We start from the raw sequence: 18942 nt of genomic DNA, 5'->3' as shown, positions 1-18942 counted from the left end.
CGCGGCTCGCAGCCGCCGCCACGCGTGTCAGCGAGCCGCGGCGCCCGCGGGGGGCAGCCCGCTTCTCGGGCGGAGGGGGGGTTTCTAAAAAAAAAATTTTTATTAATTAATTTATTTATTAATTTATCGCCTGGGCTCGCCCCGTACCGCGCCTGGCGCCTTCGGAGATGGCTTTTTGCGGAGCACCTTTGTCCCCCCGAGTGAAGGTAGCGGCCTCGGACCCCCCTCCCGCTTACCCCCCGCCACGGCTGCTGCCCCCCTCCCCATCTGCGGTCTCCGTTCATCATTTGATGTTCAAACTCTTTGAAGATTGGACCAGTAGCGCTTCGGTAGCCTTTTTTTTTTCTTTTTTTTTGAATTATATATATTTTTTTCTGTGCGGCAATAGCGGCGGAGATCAAACAGCTCAAGGAAGTTGTAAAAGAGGGTCCAAATGCCAGCTCTGTCACATTCCCGCCTCAGTGAAAGAAATAACTGTTCTTTGCACCCGCCGCCTGACGCTCTAGCAGCGCGCCGCGAGCCCCGGAGCTCGGGACCGCGACGGCGCAAAGCCGCCGTCCTTGCGGCTCGGCGGCTGGAGCCAGAGCGCCGAGCGCTGGCTCCGGCGACCCAGCTCTGCCCTGTGCCGGCTCTTTCGCACCGCGGCATCCAGAGCGAGCGGGATGCTCTTGCTTCCCGGGATGCTCGTGCTTTCCCGGGAGCAAAACTATCCTTCGTTGCAGTTGCTTTTCCCCCGCCTCCCCTGCGTCTTGGAAAGCGCAGGCAAGGAAAGCATTGCCCGGGACTCCCCCTTGCTGTAGACCTGTTATTAACTGAAGCATCGCTGCACGCCCCAGAGTGGGAGGTGGAGGCGAGTAGTCCCGTTCCTCACACTGGGGCAGGGCTGGGGAGGTAACTGGTTCACGATTCAGGGCTTGCCCCGTCCCACGCGAGTGCAGCAGCACAGACTTTGGAGGTGCTGCATCTCCTCGCTTGGGACCATGCCTGTTTGCTCTTGGCCATCCTCGTTGTCATGCCTGTGAGGGTCAGGTTGCCACCAGGCTGCAGATCGACTGTGTGATGGAGCTGAGAGAAAATCCAGTTCCTTCACTCCCTGCCCCTTAAACGTACTGAGACAAAGCCTGATGTATGCAAGCAGGCTCTCTGCAAGATGGACAGACTGACTTTGTGCCTGCTGAACAGTGGAGGATGCTTTTAGCCTAATGGAGCAAAGCACCTTCCTCCCGCAGAAATCAACTAATTGCTGATACTGAGTCACCAGTGGCCTTAACTCATCAACCATCATTAGCTCTCCAGCATCTGCCCAATGAAAGGGTGCTCACATCGCCTTCTGAATATCTAGCTTGTGCTCCAGCATTCCAGCAAGAGCTGAATAAATCTGCTAAATGCTATACATGGGAGTGTGACACTCTAGTGGTTAGTGCTAATTATTGATGTGCATAAGAGTGCTTTTCATGCAGATGCATCCCAAAGTGCTTTGCAAGCCACCTATGTTTTGAAAACATCCTTATTCCCCCAAGAGGAAACGCAGCCCGTTCCAAAATGTGCCCGGCCGTCCTACGCAACGTTAGCGGGACAGGAAGCGGCGACGAACAAATGTAACTCAAGGGGATCGCTCYGTACCCTGGTCCCAGAGCTGTGGTCAGTGGGACTTCCCTTCAAGTCATGCCGGTTGCACTGGCTTCCTGTATGACCATGGGCCCGGCTTGCTGGATTTTGCCCAAATCAGAAGATTTTGAAGCCATTTTTTCTTAGGGAGCTTACTTCCTTTTCTTCTTCTTTCCTTCCTAGTTCCAGTTACATAGAGAAAAGTTCTGGTGAAGTGTGTCACAGGGAAAGTCAACAAATCACTGGCTGGAGAAGCGTGGCCTTAATTTGTGCTGTGCCTCGTTTGGTGTTGCCCTATCACTTTTTAATATAGAGAAGGTTATATTATATAACCATGCCATGTATTAAGAATGTTAGTGCTGAACTCCTTAGTACGGGTTCAAAGCATATGGATGTGACCAGGAGTCCAGACTCTTACAAAACCTACCACCACAGCAAAAACACATAGCCAGGACCTTGGTTTTCCACCACATGAAAGGTGAGTTTTCCGCCACTGTGGCGTTGTGCTGACTTCTGTACTGATCCAAAAGGAAAGCACCGAATTGCCACTTTTTRCCACTTTCCTCATGCCTGCAGTTTCCGTTCTGCAGGGAGAAAGAAGGAATCGCAGCCTGCAGGATGCTGCTAGTCGCGTTTGAAGTCTCTGCTTCTACTGCACTGACATAGGGACTCTGATAGATTTTATTTATTTTTTTTCAAGACAAGCACATTTCAGATGTGCGTGTCTGCACATGGGAGCGTGGCTGAAACTGCACTTGGAAGAGCTGGGCTTCTGTAAGCTCTCTCTTGTTTCGGTTTTACTTTTCAAAGAGATTCTTGGCAGGTGGGRAAGATGCTTAAATTTGCTTTCTACCTTCCTTCTTGATTTGTGGGGAAGGGGACGCTCCTCTGTGTTTAATCCATGCAGCGTTAATCTGCGTTTATGGCAGTACCTGCTCTGTTTCACTCTAGAGGCAGGAAGGCGTGTAGGGGAGGTTATGTGGTCTCTTAGGTGGGACCTCTTCGTACAGTGCGTTGGGTGGGGGTCAGGAATTATTGCTGTTCCCTTGGGTGAAATTTGTCTGATCAAACGATGATTACTTCGGGATGAGATGAACTGTGCCCTTTCCTGCCTCGCTAATGAGGGCATGTGCTATTTTGGGACRGGGGTTCATATGGACCCTAGACAGATTGGATATGAGCTCAGAGGTGCCCTACAGCTGCTACTGTAGTACTGGTAATAGGGAGTAACCAAAGAACGGCAGGTCAAAGGGAATGGAAATACCAAAATATCAACGCGAGTCTTAGTCCTGCTTGCAGCGCCAAGCTCCGGCGTCTGCTTGCTTGATTTGCAAACACTTTCRTACCTTCTCCCCTTTTGACTTTCACGCATGGAAGGATCTCCTTGCAGTCGGCCGCAGAGCACAGAGCTGTCTTTTAATTCTCCTCCTTAAAACTCCCATATCTTCCCCCCCCMAAAAAAAAATAAAAATAAAAGAAAGAAACAACCCCAAACAAAACCCTTGGCTTTACTTTTGTGGCTGATGAGCCGCGACCAGCGCATGTCGTGCTGGTCCGTACTGACTCACTGTCTCGTTTCTCACTGGACATGCCTGTCTGCTGGCTCCCGAGCTGTACGTGGGTTTGTTTCGTGTTTATACAGTGCCTGGCATGACAGGATTCAGGAGTGGGCTCTCTGGTGGCGAAGCAGTGCAAAACATAACTCTCGTAGTTAGATAAGAGCTTGTAGCTTCCTATCGTTAAATCACTGCACTTTGCCTGTTCATTTGCGTATCTTGAAGTCAGTGTGTTTTCTGGCTGGCTGAGACGTATGTCTACAGTTATGACTAAAATAAAATSTCCTCATCTTGCCTTGGTTTTACAATCCTTCAGCATTTTGCACTGGTTTAACTGGGAGGAGAATTTGGTTTTGTGCATCAGTGGTCATTTTTACCTCAAGTGGAAGAAGTTTCATGAGATCATCAGAAGACCTGGTCACCTGTGGGGCGAGCAGAAGGGGTTAAGGGAGMTCAAATGGGCTGGTCTGCTGAGATAGTGCAGCCCTGTTCACAGTAAAGAACCTCTTTTGGCCCTTGAAGTAGTTGCTTGATATCCCACCTGAGAATGTGTATCAAGAATATCTTCATTAAATAAGGCTGTGAGATGTGGGCTGAGATAGGAACCACTGAGGCAGAGAAGTCTTGGGTTGTTCAAATGCTTGAGGTACCAGRTCAGGTTTGGTGCTGTGCTAATCTGGATGAAGGTTTAGAGTCAGGGGAGAAGGCAAGGATGTGCCTTTAACCCCACAGCACAATACAGGAAAATTGCTATTAAACAAAGCAATAGCCTTTTTCTTTATCTGCAAGGAGTTTTAACGGGTAGCTGTCACGTTTGGTGCTATGTTTAGTTCAGGGTGCTCTCTGAATAGAGAATAGGAACCGGTTACAGAGAATCCTGAGAAAGACAGTAAAAATGTGCAGAAATCTAGAAAACATGGGAAGATTGAAGGAAATGAGGTTGTTTAGTCTAGGGATGAGAGGAGTATATAAAAGGTAGCTGCAAAGGGGAAGGGAGTAGGCTGTTCTCCATGTCCAGGGCAGAAAGGCCAAGAAGTGAAGAGCTCAAACTGCTGCAAAGGAAATCAGTGTTAGGAAAAACTTCCTAACCTCAAACTGCAAGAAGAGTGAAGCAGTGGAAAAGATGGCCTGGGAAGGGCTCGGYATCTCCGTCAGTGGAAGTTTCTAAGAGCAGGTTGGCCAAAGGAGTACTTCAGGAGAGCCGATCCTGCTTTCAGGCAATGGAAGAAATTTGCCGAGTTCTCCGAGTCCCTTCCAGTGCTGGTTTAGGTGCATGTATGGATTTCTAGCCTGAATTCAGGAGGAATAGCAAAAAGGTGTTAGGGCACAAATYGTCTCTGGGATCCGCTGACTGGTCTCATTAAATACTTGTGGAAGTCCTCCAAGCCAGTGTCTTTGCAGTGTCTTCGTGCAAAGCATCAGCAATGCTGAAGTCYATTGCTTTGCATTTTATTCCAGCTGTCAAGTTGTCTCAATGTACCTTACTCCTCCCTTATAATCTCCAGGTCTGATTCAAAAGGACCATCAGGTGTTTTAGCTGTTGTCTGTCATATGATTCAGAGGAAGGACAAACACTCGCTCCGCTGGAGCAGGAAAAGGTTTTGCAGGTCAAGGGGTGCACTTCTCTTCCAAGGGCAGTGCCCTCTAGCACGCAGGCAGCACCGCCTCTCTTGTGCAATGCTGCACAAAGATTGTGCACCCTCCATAACTTGTTTCTCTACTGCATCATTACTGATGATTCAAAACACACAACCTCTTTCCTGTAATCTTCCCTCTGGGTCATTTTGGTTGGGAGTACGGGGGCTATGTTTCTTTGCCCAATTGTAACACTTGTCTGAGGTGATCAGCCAGGATTATATTTTAATCCTGATACTCTCAACATGTATCTGCAGTTTCCCATCCATCCAAGAYGGACTAGCTGAGTGACAGCCCTGTTAAAAGGGTCTAAGGGTTACAGTGGAACCAAGCAGAGTGGRGCCAGTGGTATGGTCATATCCAGTGAGATAAACCATGAGCTGGGCTATGTTAGGAGAATGGTGGCCTGTGGATCAAGGGGTGYTGTTATCCTCCCTAGTTCGTGCTTATGAGGCTGCACCTGCAATATTGTTGTCTCTTTTGGGCTCCACATGCTAAGAAGGGTGTTRAGTAACTGAAGTCCAGTAGAGGACTTACCAACGTGGTTAGGGGCCAAGGGTACAAGATCCATCAGGAAAAGTAAAGTAAGCTGGGCTTGTTCAGCCTGGTGAAGAGGAGGCAAAGAGGCAATTTAATAATTTAGAGCTGCTTGAAGGGTGGTTACAGGGATGACCRAGCCAGACTCTTCTCAGTGGTGGCAGGTGACATGGCTAGGAGCAACAGCCACAAAGTGCAGCTTTGGAGATATAGGTTGGACATTGGGGAAACAGTTAGGAGGGCTGTGGTGCGCTRGAAGAGGTCATCTGCAGAGCTTGTGGGATCTCCAGCTCTGGAGATTTTCAAGACTTAGCTAGAGAAAGTCTCAGCTGACCTGATCTGCTGGCGATAGTCCCATCTCAAATGAGAGCTTGATCTAGAGACCTCCAGAGGTGCCTTCCAACCCGAAGCATCTGATACCGCTGTGGCACTATGCAGAGATGCTATGCTAGGAAGCAGCACGGCTGCTTTAGCAGAGCTCTCCACCCAGGTGTATATTCCATGTTTCATTTTTTAATGAGGCTAACGACCTCGGGGAGGTACTGTGCTAAGACAGCTACTCTGCTGAGACTCAAACTGGTTTGGTCAGAGCTAGCTTGCATGTCTTGCCAAGGTGCTGCATTGGTCAAGGTGAACATGCCCTTAGAGGTACGAGGATTGCATGTTGTGCAGGGAGTGAAACCTCCGTTTTCYGCATGGTTAGGCTTTGTGAAGACAGCTTGAATAAATCTTTAGCTGTCTATCATGACTGCATCATGACCTCAGAACTGGCCAATGGCCCTGGCAAAGTCCAGGGTGGATGTAAAAGATTGATGATGGCAAAACATAGGTTGAGCTTAAGAAAGACAAACAATACTTAAGGAAAGTATAACAGGAAGCTGGATTCATTTTTCTTTGGAAGAGACCAGAAATGATACTGAAGCCTTTTTTAATTTTCTCTTAAAGCAAGTGCCGTATGCGTGAGGTGATGTAATAGTGTTTACCAGACTAAAGCACATAATTTATAGTAGTGACTCAAATGCAGAGCAAATATTATTTATTTGGATTACAGTAGCAGCTGAGGTGACTGGGAATGAGGCTGTGATGAGCCAGGCATTTATGTTCAGTGGGACCAAATCTTCCTGAAGGGTTTAGTCTGAGTGGGGAAACTGAGACACGGAGGAAGTCGGTGCTTTTGCTTGCACTTCGTAAAAGATCATTCCCACAGCTGAACTTGACTTTACTACTTCTACCTTAGACAGGGATTTTTGAGCTGCTGCTCACAAACTGCAGCTGGTGTGTGAAGCTATGGAAAATGATTTGAAGTGATCTGCAGAGGTGCACRGTACTCCCAGCGAGTATTTTGACAAGGAAGGGCGCATGATGGTCTGRGGATGTGGCCAGGGGCTCTCCTAGACTAGATGGTCCTTCCAACTCTCTGAAGTCCTACTTCTCTGTCATAATGCTGATGTGTTATATCCTTGGATCTTATAACACCTAATAGTGGTGATGATGCATATTTATCCCCGTCTTTCAAGGTGGAAGAATTGCGGAATAGAGACTTTGATTTACTTCAAAGCACACTGAGTGCAGTAATGGAGCTGAAGGAGGTATCTAAATGGTCTCTGCCGTTTGGTATGAATCTCTTTCACCTTTCATCTCTTCTCCACAGGATGGACTCATCCTGCCAAGGGTTTGGGGAAAAAAAAGGAGGTTAACTCCAGTGGAAGCCGTATACAAATACTCATTATCCCACACCGTCCTCTGGCAGTGTCAYTTGGTGGAATTTTAATTGCAGCACACCTAGGCCTATCACTCGGCCGAGAGGCGGCACGTAAACACAGTCTGCGGTGATTTCCTCATCCAGAGCCGCAAGCGAGCTCAGCCACCCTTGTCTGCCTTGGGACCTGGCTCTGGTACCGCTCCTCASTCCTTAGTGCCATTTTCTCTAAAGACCCCCCAAAGGAAGGAAGGATGCTGTCGCCTTTGCTTTCTCTTTCTGAGATGCTGTAGCTAAGGATCAGAATTCTTTGGGGAGTTTAGATTCTATGAGCCACATCTTCTAGATGGTCTTCTAGATGGTCACATGGTCTTCTAGAGCTTCCTAGATCTCGTAGTGGTGTGTCTCTGAGCAGCAGCTGTGATAGCACTCGTATCGGAGATGCTAGGAACAAACCTGCCCCCAAAATTTTCATCTGAAAACAGTGCCTAGCAGAGACAAGCAGCATGTTCCTCTCTCCACAGGGTCATACRGTGGCTCTCCTGCTGCCAGATGATCTGTGTTCCTTATCCCTGAACCTTTCCCAGCGTACCACACTGCAGGATCAAATAAGCTGAGTGGTGCGATTGGGCAGCAGGGAGAAGTTGGATTGTTTTTCGGTTTGGCTTTTTCAGCCTCCCATCCCAGCTGATAAGTCACCAGTGTTAGGAATGAAATGTTTACAAAACACTGGTGTGCACCATTCTGTTAATATCACACCACACTCGRATGCTTTTCAGCAAAAGCTTTTAGAGTTACGGTCCTGAAAAGGCTGCTGCAAAATGGTCCGTGTCTCCCTCTCACGAAAGGGTTGCTCTTACCTGTGTATTTTTTTTCAAGCTGAATCTGGAAATGTTTGAAGGACGACTGAACAGCTTGCTACCAAGGGAAATGAGCTGCGTGGCTAGCCCAGCTTCAAGCAGCAGCAAACTGGCAGAGAACAGACTACACCTGAGCTCGTGTAGATGCAGCCTGTGGTCTGTGTTTGTTTTGTTTCTTTTTTGCCATTAGCAGCAGAATAAGCAAATACTTAGTCATCATGGAATCACAGAAAACAAACCTGAGACATCTAGAAGTGATGCAGACCATGTGCGTGCCTCGAGGCGAACGCAGTTACTTACACCTCAAGTATGCCTTTCAAGACATGGGGGGTTTTTTTTTGGATTTACAAATAGGAATTCTTCGAGGTCGGTGTGTACAAACCTGTACAGTCTGGATGGTGCAGTCTTGCGCCTGTCATCAGTCATATCTATCCACACAGCAATTTAAAAGTGTGCTGTGTTCAAGCAAACAAACAAACAAAATAAATCAGCGCTGGTCCAAAAGAGCTCATGGTCTTTAGCCTGCAAGCTGCGCCTTTAAAGAGCAAGAGGAAAATGTGAGTGCTGTAAGCATGTGTTTCTTGCTGTGTAAGATAGCCAGCGGAGCCTGTTTCTCCAGTGAATCTGGAACAATTTGATGCCAGCAACCTGGGGTGKGGGGGGTGGATTTCATTTCTGGATTTGTCTTTTCTTATTCAGTTCCCTTCTTCTGAGCTGTTGCACAGTTTTCCTGGAGAAAGTTAGACGTATCTGGGAAATCTTGCATCAGTCTGCTCGTCTGCATTACACTAATACCTAGAAATGAATTTCTCCGTCCAAATGTGAAATTTCTCGCCTGAAATGATGCCTGTTCAGGATGGGAGGTTCAGTCTTGGGCCATAAATGGGACATTTTTATTTATAGTTTAAAGCTGCCTTTGAAGCAGGAGCAGTTCAGAACAGTGCTTAGACATTTCTGTATTAATGCTCCTTCCTTGCTGTTGCTTGGAAGGATCTTCCACCTCTGCTATTATGGATATTTCTTCACATGGCCTCTGAATTTTTAAATCCTATACGTTCATTCTTTCTCTTTTTCTCTGAATATTGCTAGCAGTCTCTTTGGATTGGCCATTTCTTTATTTCTTCTGCTGCCCAAGACCCTTTGGACAACATTTCCATTATGTCTTCTGGATAATGCTGAGCTGCTGTCCTAGGAGGATCTCAGTACTTGTTATGCATCTTATTCCATTTAAACCTGGTATTTTCCAAAGGCATTTGCTTTGGAAGGCATTTAGACATCTCTTTGGTGGAGTTCCAGCTCTCACATCCATATGGTAAGATGGAAATAACATGTGAGTCAAAGATTTGTGGTCTTTGAATTTTGTAGATTTTCAGTGATTAAGTTTTGTCGGCGATCACAGCTGCTGCCTTGCCTGTTTAGATTCCTTGCTGACTTTCTGGACATCCCCATGGACTTTCACATTGCTGCCAAAGATATATGTTGACTTGCTAAGTATGTTCCTTTGCCACTCAACATAATCCCTGAACTGGATTATATCTCATTTCTAAAAATGATTAGGAAACCTTTCTTTTGCTCTTTTTTTTTTTTCCCCGTGGTGATGTTGAGGCGTCTTCTGATCTTTTGGTTTCAAAGAATCGTGTTACTTGTATGCTGTAGATCTGGTACYGTGGAGTGCATTGAACCAGGTGACACCTAGGTTACATGTTACTGYGCTTTTTTCCCTCCCTCCCCATATTAATGTCAATAATCGTGCTAAATGGAATTATTAGTCATTGTGCTGGTCACTTCTGCAAATCTTCTTTTACATACTTATTTAGGCAACTCTCGGTCGTGATTTTGCAGTTGTTTTGGCGGGGAAGGACAACTCCCAGTTTCTGACCGCTCCCCAGATGCTCTTGGCTTGAAGCAATGCCCCATGGAAAAGGGAAGATTTACTACATGACTCATATCAAGGCCTTGGTGCTCCTTAATTGCATCTCCCTCGCAAAGTCACCACGACYGTCCCTGTGTAGGACATTGCTCCGGCTAATCGCCTCCATGCCTGGATACATCTAARTCTCCTTTCTCTTCATGCGTGTTTGAGAGCGACCTAGCACAGGAAGGGGCAAACAAAATAAATATCCTTTCCAGCTTATTGACAGCAAGAAAACAGATGAGCTGCTTTCATGCCATCGATATCGGGCATAGCTTCTTTGATTCTGGGTCTTCTGCAGCTCTCTGTGCTGTTCCTAAATAACTCCCTCCAGATAGGAAGCTCATAGGAAAATGTCATTTGCTTTGATTTTAGGCAGAAGCAATGACTTGAGGCTTGTTTGCTCCCTTTCTCCTTTCCTGCCTGTCAGCCCTTGCAGGCTGTGCATGGCACGTAATGTCAGATTGGGGTTTCCAGCGGGAAGAGCGCGGCGATAGGGAATARAGTGGCCCACTGTTTTGTGGGTCAGGGAGCAGAGCCAGGATGGCAGGAGAGAGGGGAGCAGAGCTGGCAGCGGAGCCCCATCCCTACCTCCAGCACCACATGACGTTATAGTATCCATAGCTGTCAGCACTCCTGCAGACAGTGAGTGGTCCATAACCAATGCAGACTCAAAGCCTGTAGGGGGGAAAAAGTAAATAATTAAAAAAAAGCAAATACAAAACCCAGACAGAAGAGATCAGATATGTGGAATGACTTGAGATGTGAGGAGTGTATGGTCTGGGGGGCTCTAGGCTGTGCTGAGCGGAAGGAGCGATGAGAAATCATGTTCCTGCAGCAAACCAGAAATTGGGGATTGGAGTTCGAAGCTAGCAGTGTGTGCGGAGTTATGCAGGCCGGATAACAGAGAGTTTTTCTCCCAGCAATCAGGACTGTGTCCTGCAGAAATGTGTGTGGGTGGACTGCTGACAGCAGAGCCTTCGATGACGGGTAATGTGTGCGATTAGGAGCCTGGGAAAGCTTTCCATGATGAGCCTCTGCAATGTTGAAGGATGTCCACCTTCCAAAGAAAGTGAATGAGAACATGCTTGGTAAAAGCATGTAGGTCATTGATGCAGATGATGCCCGACGTCTGAGCCTGAGTTGTGGGACTTCTTACAGGAGCMCCCCAAGGCTCTTTTCCCAGTAGGTGACCAAAAATGTTTGTCACATCACTAAAATGCAGTGGGCTCTGATCATAGGACTGGTAAGCAACCGGACATGCAGCCATGAGAAAAATGTCCTRGCCCATCATCTGAATCCACCCATGTAACAAGATGAGTGGTCTCTAACTGTGTGACCTGACTTGCAGACTCACTTCTGTCTTGGCTGAACCCAATTCAGAGCCTRTGTTGATCCACTCTGCACTAAGGAAAGGTGATTAGCCATTTCTCTTCCATCAGCATCAAACTTAGAAATAGTCACAGCTGTTGAAGCTTGCAAGATTTTCGGCCTCTGCATCATTCAGCAGGTTCTGCTGAATTCTTTCTCCTATCAAATCTGAATTTGCACCTTCTAAGGAGATGAGACATGAGTAGTAAGAGTGTCTGGAGCAGTAGAATTTGATTCAACGAAGAGAACACTGGAAAGGAGAAAAATCTGTATTTTGAGATTTAAATGAGTCGAGTTGAGGGTAGGCCTTTCTTAGTGATGGGGGCTACCTCCATCTGCTTGTTCAGAGAGTTTCCAGATGGAACTGGGCATGTTTTGAAGTAGGACTATTAGATCCAGTTTCTGATCCAGGCCAACTCCATTGTACCCATGGAGGTACTCTCTGTTTTAAATTCCTGAGACGCATTCCCTTCAAAATCAACATAACAACAACCCAGAAAGGATCGAGCCATTGTCTTAAACAGCACAAAATATGTTGGCTGAGGCTTCAACTCAGAATCAATCAATACTCTCCTTTTAGCACCAAATCAGTACAGCCAGCTGGCATGCATATGGTCTCATGTATARCGTGCTATCACAGGGAGGCATACCAAAGAGTAAGATTTGAAGAAGGAGCAATGTGTAGAGGGTAAGGTTGTTTGCAATTCTTTAGTACTAAAGGCACTTCACCAGTTGTGTCTACATACAACAGAAGGCAGAGCTGCTTACAAGTCGGTGTCATGGCCAGCTCTTCATAAAACACTAGATGTTCAGTGGCTTATGTTAGATCATGGTTGCACTGAGTGTAGGGCTAAAAATGAGTATTTATAGTGTGCATTGACGATGTATGGGCTGCTGCCTACTGGGTAGCATCTCAACTGCTCTCTGCCACACGACCTTTACTGCTGATGGTGAGCTTCATGCTACCAAGGGATCAGATAATGTGGTGTTGGATCAACAGCAAGGTGCTTGAGTTTGGAGTTGCTGTGGTGTGCATCCATGAAATTTTATTCGGCTACAGGCTTTCTGCCCTGGTTTGAACCTTGTGCACATGGTCTGAACTAGAAATAAACATGGGAAGCAGAGTGACATCTGTCCTGTGTTATTCATAGGATGTTCATGGGGCTCTTTGTAATGTCGTATGAATTAATGGTTAACTAGCACATTTGATGAAAGCATTCAGTATGTGATGTTTCTCTCCATCCTTGTGTATGGAAGAGTCTGCCATTACCAACTCAAAGTGCTGCTAAATACACTTTAGTTAAGGCTAGGTGAGATTAATACTAGACCTGCATCTCTGAAGCACTCCTTATTTCAGACATGATCAAGTTGTTGGGTACCACCTGAGGATGAGACACTTCAAGATTTGCATTGATAATTAAAAAAAAAGAAAAAAAAAGTTTTAAAGCTTTTTCTTTGCATTTCTTTGTACCTGAAGCCTCCCACTAGCCATAGGATCTGGCAGTGACTGAAAGTGAGAAGGCAGAATGAYGTGTTCAGGGGTTAACTGTTCTTGAGTTATATGCACCTCTCTTTTGGATGTATTACTGTTAACTGAACTGTGATTTAGGCAAGGCTTTAACCAGCTTTTTCGTGCAGACAGTTCTATGGAAAGGCCTGGCCAAAACCTTCTGTTGGAATTGTTTCCTTCAAAACATGTGAGAGTTTTGACTAATTATCCTTTAAAAAAAAATCTGTTTACTAGAAAGCCAAACGCCAACAACAAGTATGTTCAGAAATGCAGCCACAGTGCTCTCAGCATTGTAACTCAGACGTCCCGTGTGTGGTTCCTCCATATGGACTGGATTCCCTGTGATGGATGCATCGTGGTGTCTCCGCAAGAGAAGAGATCGTGGTGCCTTTGGAGAGATGTGGCTTAGCCAAGAAGGCTCTCTCAGGGGAGCGGAGACACCCAAAGTACAACCGTCCTGAGGTATCTCTGAATGTGACTACTCATATCTGAGCCAAATAATTTTTTGGGCTACTATTTTTATATTACTTGAAAAGCTGACACTTTCTGACAAGCTCTTTCACTGCTGTGAGTGATTGCGATACTAATTAGGAAAGGAAGTACTYAAAATGTAGAGGAAGGATCAGGGTTTTTTTTTTTGTTTTGTTTTTTTTGTTGTTTTTTGGGTTTTTTTTTGTAGGTTGGTTCTCACTTTTGGTGTGTCGCCATAATAAAATATTAAAGGGTAGAACTCATTTCAGAAGTGTGAGAATCGCTTCCCAGGACTGAGCTTTGCTTCCCTAACCTGTCCGATGGGTGACTGCGGTACGTAGCATCTTCTAGTCTGAAAGCCATGGTCCCAAAACCTGCAYGTTTCTAATCCCGCTTTTCCTTGCCCCATGTCCCTGCCACCGCACGCTGAGAAGCTCAAGTCTTCTGAGCCTCGCACGTGACTTTCCTGAAATCAATAGGATAACGCTAGCAGTAAATTTGGCCTGTTTAAAAACTCACTCCATCTGCCAGACAGGAAAATCTGATGAGTGGAAAGTCAATCAGACATGGGAAAGGAGGGGGGAAGCGGAGYGGTTGTCATCAGCAGCGTGATCGTCGTAGGGTTGGCAGTGGGTTCCTGCCACATCAGAAAAGTCGGTGGATGGCCCATTTCGGGAGCGAATGCGCTGCGGTGCACATGTATGTGCTGGTGGCTGAACTCGGCTGGGTAATAAAGAGTAAATCTCCCATTGCCCTGCTTTAGAGTGTTATATTATAACGTGTTTAGTCCTATAATTTCGTATGGTGAGCTGGTAATTTACTACGATGTTTTGGGCCATCAGAGCCACAGTTAGAGGCTGTTAAGATAATTTAGTGGAGGTTTGTGGTTATAAAAACAATTTCCATTGTGACTAAGGATTCTAATAGATATTAAATTCTGCCAAGRGTTTTTTACTATTATTTCTTTTTTTCTGTATACTCCCCAGTGTTTCTGTTTTGACTTACAAATCTTACGGAATAAGCTGAGGGATAGCTATTATATAATGTTTTTTTAACTCATAAAATAGGAGTTATAAAAGATGATGTGATTAATGTAGTGTAATGTAGTTGTTCAGCAGTGCAGCTCTGAGTTATCCTACTTTTGGATGCTGATATTAGAGTTGTATTGTRTTAGGCAGCATGCGAAGCTATTGTAATGCAATTCCTTCTCATGTACATCGTTTTCAGTTGTAACATTTTTGGTAAAAGGGGAAATATTCTTCTCCACCCACCTGGCCTCATGCAAGAAAAATTGTACAGGATTAAGAACTAGTTTCTGAAATTTAAAGATAGACTTCAGTCTAGTAATGTAACACAAGATCCTCCTCTGAGTCTTCTGTTTGCTGCGTGAGCAGCATGATCCCACATGCTGGGCCAAAGGCTGCTTTGGTATGCATCTCTGAGAAATTCAGGTCTAAACGCGTGGAAACGATTCACCCAGTCTTTGTAACATCTGTTTGCAGAAGCAGGGAGTATTCCTACTGCTCGGCTGGTCCAAGTCAGAAATGGACTCAAGCTCTGTTCAATGTTGAACTGCCCTCAACTCTCAAGATGCCAGTGGTTCAGCTCTGATGCCAGAGGTCTCGGAAGCATTAGCCAGTTCTGACTGTAAAACCTCCAGGACCTCAGACATGAGTTTCCAAAAGTATCTTGCATCCATACAAATGCGGTCTCCCTTCCAGCACTGAGCATGCATTGGTCACTGTTGACCTCCTTGCTGGAGGCATGCATAGTTAGTGAACAAGACTACACAGGGATAGGGTTCACCATCCAAATGGAGAAGTAGTCGGTGGGAGAAGTGGCATGGTTTGCTGTGGGAATGCCTTGGCTCTACTACTCTGCTGTCTTAATGCAAATAATAATATTAATAATAATAAAAGTTTGAAGGCATAGTTTGGAATTGGATAGCCCTCCAGAAATAGGGTCTCCCTAGAGATATCTCTTACTTCCTGCTGGRCTGGAAATATTGCACTAATAGCCTTTATGCTTACATATTTAGGCATCTTTTGGAAACTAGAGCATGAAGGAATGCAAAATAATAAAGGAAATCAGCTGAAGTTGCTCAAACTTCAGAAAAGTATTTCATAGCATTTGATACGAGCTTCGGAAAGTGTTCCCCCATGCACTCCACCTGGAAAGGCATCTGAGCTAAACCCCAATATTCACAAATGTTTCTGAAGTTTTTTGAGATCTTCCAGACTTAGACTCTCTTTCTATAAATAACAATATTTAGTTTGAATGCATCTGAGCTCCTGGAAAGCATGGTCCTCAAACAGAGCACATTGCATCCTGATCCATATTCACTCCAACTCTGTCTTCAGGTGGTCTGAAGTGGGCTCAGAGTGTTGACTTATTGCTTATAAAGTAACTTGTGGCATATTGGAGGATCTCTGACAACCTCAGGGAATAGCTGATACCATCTGGTGTATCTTAATGAGTTTGTCATCAGGAGTTTTATCTCCCCACTCACCTTTAGGACAACTGGCTGATCCTGAAGGCARCAGGCTAAGGTTTTTGCTTCACTGCTCCCTGAGGGCTGCCTATTTCGGTATACTTGGTCTTTCTAGTATGTTTTGGTCTTTCTCTCTTCTCCCCTTCTAATTCTTAGTGCTCAGGGGCTTGTCATTGGGAACCCACTTTACCCAGTGTGCAACCTGATGTATTTTATTCACTGAGGATCTGGCTTCATGGAAGAGAGCTTCCTCTGCAAGTCCATCTTAAATTATCTGTACTCCCATTCCTACTCATCTTAAGAGGGCTATGCCCATCTTGCAGTGTCTCCCAGAAACCTAGCCAGCACCTAAATCAGCACCTCAGAGTGCAGCTACACAGTAATAATCCTTGTTCTGAAGTGTTTACAATCCTCAAAAAACAAGTTCAAGATACACAAAGCAGTATTAGTAACCTGACTTTAAATGTGGAGAGCCTGGGCTTGGAAAGCTGGAAAATCTGAATTTCCAAAGCTGTTGATCAGAGAGTTAAGTGCAAAACTCTTTCCCCTCATCCTCTGGCTTTAAGGTTTCCAGAGGGATTACTGGGATGATGTAAATGGCTGGTATTTCACCCACTGTCTCCCCAGCCACACCGCCACCATGTCTAAAAGCCCGTGTCAAGAACAGAAGTTCAGAAACAGACAGTCTCAACCTTTCCTGTCTTGTTTTCCCATCTGTTTTTAACAGCGTGTTCTTGCCATTTGGACCTTTCTGGRCTCGATCTTGTGATCCCTGATGTAGTATGACATTTCCAGTTTATTAGGAATGCTTTTGTTTATTTGCTGGGGTTTTTTTCTTCTTTCTTTCTTTTTTTCCCGCCTCCCCTAGGTTCTGTGGAGGCTTTCTTGCTCCTCTGCCAACACAAACGAACGGGGCTGGGCCTCCTCCGAGTCRGGGAGGGTGCCACCCACACCCATCCTCTCTGGAATGTGGACACAACTATCCCAACAGCAACGAGCCCTTTGAGGGCTCTCAGCAGTTCGATTTTTAGGGGCTGTTATTAAACTGCAAGARACATTGATTATTTTTCTTGTGCTTCCCCGGCATTCTGTAATAAAAGGCCAGCTCCTCTCGTGCTGAAGCCAGGGAGAGTTTTGCAAAATTGGTTTAATTTTATTAAACTTGCTTAAGGAATACCAGCAAGAATGAACTGAGGGCTTCAGTTTACTGGTAGTATTTAATGTTTACCGGGCCTGGATGTGGGATTGCGTTTCAGTTCTGCCTGTAGCAMGTAGCGCTCCATGACTTGTGTGTGCTTCTCCTTAAAACCTCCTCTGTTCTCATGCCTCTGAGAAATTAATCAAGTGATGTCTTTCAGAAACCTGGATTTTGTTCCTGGTCAGCATGAATCTCATTGTGTGACTTCAGAGGTGCGCTGTTGTGGAAGGGGTTTTTTTTTTTTGTTTTGTTTTTTTTTGGTTTTTCTTTGTTTTAAATAACCTCTGCTATACTGTACCGGCCCGTGTAGTGCTGCAGTGGTATGAGAAAATGCAATATCTGAGCAGGCAGTGATGTTGTTTTCTGGGACTTTTGCATCCAAGAGGCATTCTTTAAATCAGCAGGAGAGTCATGCGAGTGTCCAGATGTGGGAATATCAGTTCTGTAGCACAGCGGACTCTCTCCTACCACAGCGTGGGCAGGAGATCCTTACACAGCGGGGATGGCACAGGGCAGKCTCTCCAAGTCATCTCCCTTGCCTGAGGGTGAGGAAGATGCGGGGAACAGATTGTGCATCTCCAAGAGGCTTGTATTTGTTAATCCAATTTTAGTTGCATTCCTGAGCCAGGAGAATAAATCCAGCAAGYATTATGGGGCTGCAAAAGGCAAGGAGGAAAGATGAGGTCCCACAYCCCAGTGCAGACTTATTTGGGGTTTGTCCACCTTGAGGGAGAAGCTTGAGGACCAAATCYTTGGCAGCTGCGATCCACTGTGGTTCCTTTCAAGTAAAGGCACTACTGTGCAGCAGAGCACCTGGTTTGGGATGATGAATCTCTCCCGTACATCTATGTTCCTGTACAAAAGCAGACCTGCAGCACACAATAGTGGTCATTTGAAAAAAATCTAGGAAATCACTGTTCTGTTCCTTGTGGGTCTGGAAAGAGGATCAGAATTTGGGCCGGTAACAGTAAGAGTTTCCAACCAAAAATCATCACGTAGCCAAAACTAACAACAACAACAACAACAACAACAAAACCCTCTGAAAGCCATGGGAAGGTCAGCACTACTTGTCTGCGTTTTATTTATTTTAAACATTGCCCTCCCCAGGAAAGCAGATAGAGAGCCTTCCTGAGCCCGGTCTACTCCGATTGCTTCCAGCCAAGCAGCAGCAGCATGTTTCTACAGAGGCAATCTGTTTCATGCATCAAGTTTCCCAGGGACCAGCCTTCATATCATTCCATTTGGTGCAGAAATCCAGTGTATGGGAATGTCACYAATGCATGAATATCAAAGCCACAGTGATATTTTCTCAAAATGACCTCTCTGATGTCTTTCTGCCAGCAGTCTGGAGACCGTGCCCACTGCTGGGCATTGCATGGGACGTGCATTGGGCAGGGGTACCGAGGTGAAACTCATCTTACCGTTGCATTAAATAGCCTTGTTTAAAGGCTATTTCTTGGCAGAAACCCTGCAGAGAAATATAAGGAACCACCCATAAGAAGGGCTGATTGCAAGTGCAGATGCTTCGGAAGAGGCTGGAGTGGGTGAGCTGCACGTGCACGCGAGCAGTCAGGGATTAACTGCGGTGCTTTGTCCGGACTCAAGGCTGAAGGATACCGGGAATAATACACCGGGCGCTAGCAGAGCAATTGGAAGGATATGTCAGGCTGTTGAGATATGCTGAATTAGCCTTTATGGGRTTATTTTTAACACTGGGGAAGGCCTCGACTGCTAGAAATAAACCCGATCAATACCCRCTCGGGGTCCTAGTCCTGCTGAACTGTCTCTGTGATTGATGTCTCTCAGGCCCTCAAGCATCGCTCTTCATRGGCTGTTTGGAAAGGAGCAGGGAGTATAAGGCAGGGATTTTTTTTTTTATTTTAAATTATTATTATTTGTTGCTCAGCCTCGGTGGAATTTGGCCTTCGGGAGCTTCAGCCCCAGTGCTGCCACGGTTTTGCCCCCATCCTGTGCTCAGGGACAGCTTTCGTCCTGCAGCAGGATGAAATAATATATTTTTCTCAGGCTGATGGCCATTTTATGAGACAGCCTCTAACTAACAGTGTCTCTGCTTCCCSCGGGTTGATGTCTTTT

The 18942-nt window shown here is 45.9% G+C and overlaps 1 protein-coding gene across 1 annotated transcript in view; it reads left to right on the top strand.

The window, feature by feature from the left end:
• The window catches only part of NARS2 (asparaginyl-tRNA synthetase 2, mitochondrial), a 132624-nt gene that overhangs the window by 62111 nt on the left and 51571 nt on the right, over window positions 1-18942 (top strand). The window lies entirely within an intron of this gene.

Source organism: Rhea americana, unplaced genomic scaffold (genome assembly GCF_003343005.1).
Source record: "Rhea americana isolate MKP2758 unplaced genomic scaffold, rheAme1 scaffold_148, whole genome shotgun sequence".
Taxonomy (NCBI): Eukaryota; Metazoa; Chordata; class Aves; order Rheiformes; family Rheidae; genus Rhea; species Rhea americana.
Note: the sequence above shows the minus strand (reverse complement) of the source record. Positions and strands in the feature narration are given on the sequence as shown.